The sequence below is a fragment of the Crocuta crocuta genome, unplaced genomic scaffold (assembly GCF_008692635.1).
Source record: "Crocuta crocuta isolate KB4526 unplaced genomic scaffold, BGI_CrCroc_1.0 scaffold514, whole genome shotgun sequence".
Taxonomy (NCBI): Eukaryota; Metazoa; Chordata; class Mammalia; order Carnivora; family Hyaenidae; genus Crocuta; species Crocuta crocuta.
This window is the reverse complement of record NW_027527950.1, coordinates 152,439-154,077: the sequence shown is the minus strand read 5'-3', so window position 1 is coordinate 154,077 and position 1,639 is coordinate 152,439. Positions and strand designations below refer to the sequence as shown.

General features: G+C 42.6%; 1 pseudogene across 1 annotated transcript in view; it reads right to left on the bottom strand.

Annotated features, from left to right (window-relative positions):
- Positions 1 to 1,639, bottom strand: part of LOC144221931 (immunoglobulin heavy variable 3-48 pseudogene) — a 32,623-nt pseudogene that overhangs the window by 572 nt on the left and 30,412 nt on the right. The gene's annotated exons all lie outside the window — the stretch shown is intronic.

The following is a 1,639-nucleotide window of genomic DNA, read 5'->3' as shown; positions in this document are numbered from 1 at the left end:
TCTCTCTCTCTCTCTCTCTCTCTCTCTCTCTCCTAGAAATAAATAAAAAACATTAAAAAACTTTAAAAAATAAAATAAAATAAAAATGATATTCAAGGACACCTGGGTGGCTCAGTCGGTTAAGCGTCTGATCTCAGCTCAGGTCATGATCTAGTGGTTTGTGATTTTGAGTCCTGCATCGGGCTCTGTGCTGACAGCTGAGAGCCTGGAGTATGGTTCGTATCCTGTGTTTACCCTCCTTTCTGCCCCTCCCGTGATAATGCTATGCCTTTCTTTCCCAAAATAAATAAATATTCTTCAAATGGTATCTAGTGTCCTTGTAAATGCAGAGATGCCGTGGTCTGATTGTATGAGCTGATTTATCACAGAACTTGGTCTCTGTCAAGGAAGGCACGACTATTATAACCTTTCCCACTTAACATGAGAAGTCATCTGTGTTTGTAAATGTTTAAAAAAAAAAACGTTCGTACTGATTACTGTTCAGGATGAATTTTGCAGAACATGATGATAAAGATGCTCCACAAGAAACTGACCATGAAACACTACTGATTCTGGATATGAACTGTGAGGTCCCAGGTGCCCCCTGGTGACCTGTATGTGCCATGGTGTCTTGAATGCCGCATGGTTTCCTTAGCTCTCCCGGATGTCTCGAGTGCATCTGGTGACCTGTGTGCCTCTGGTGAACTGAGCGCCACCAGGGGATCTGAGTGTCCCCTAGTGACCCGAATGTCTCCTGGAGACCTGAGCATTCCCTGGAGATCTGAGAGCCCCGTGCAGACCTGAGCGGCTCCTGGATACTTGAATGTCCCATGGTGTCCTGAATTCCACGTGGTATCTTTAACTCCTCATATTTTCCTGAGCTCTCCGGTGAACTTAGCATCCCCTGGTGACTTTTAGGTAACCTAAGGGCAATTGCACCACTTATGTGTAAGCTTGGTTCTTTGAAATCCTTTGTGACTTTAAAAAAAAGTTTTTTTGTAATTTTATTTTATTTATTTATTTTTTATTTTCCTTTTAATTTATTGTCCAGTTGATTTCCATATAACACCCAGTGCTCATCCCCACAAGTGCCCTCCTTCATGCCCATCACTCGCTTTCCCCACCACCACCCCCATCAATCCTTTTTTTTTTCTTAGTACTTAAGAGTCATGGTTTGCCTCCCTCTCCCCAACTATTTTTCCCTTTCTCCTCCCTCATGGTCCTCTGTTAAGTTTCTCCTGGTCCACATATGAGTGAAAACATATGGTATCTGTCCTTCTCTGTCTCACTTATTTCACTTAGCATAACACATTCGAGTTCCATCCAAGTTGCTACAAATGGCCAGATTTCATTATTTCTCATCGCCATGTAGCATTCCATTGTATACATGAACAACATAATCTTGATCCATTCATCAGTTGAGGGATGTTAGGCTCTTTCCATGTTTTGGCTATTGTTGAAAGTGCTGAAATGAACATTGGGGTACATGCGTCCCTATGCATCAGCACTTCTGTATCCCTTGGGTAAATTCCTAGCAGTGCTATTGCTGGGTCATGTGGAGTTCTATTGTTAATTTTTTGAGGAACATCCACACTGTTATCCAGAATGCCTGCACCAGTTTACATTCCCACCAACAGTGGAGAAGGGTGCCCGTTTTTCC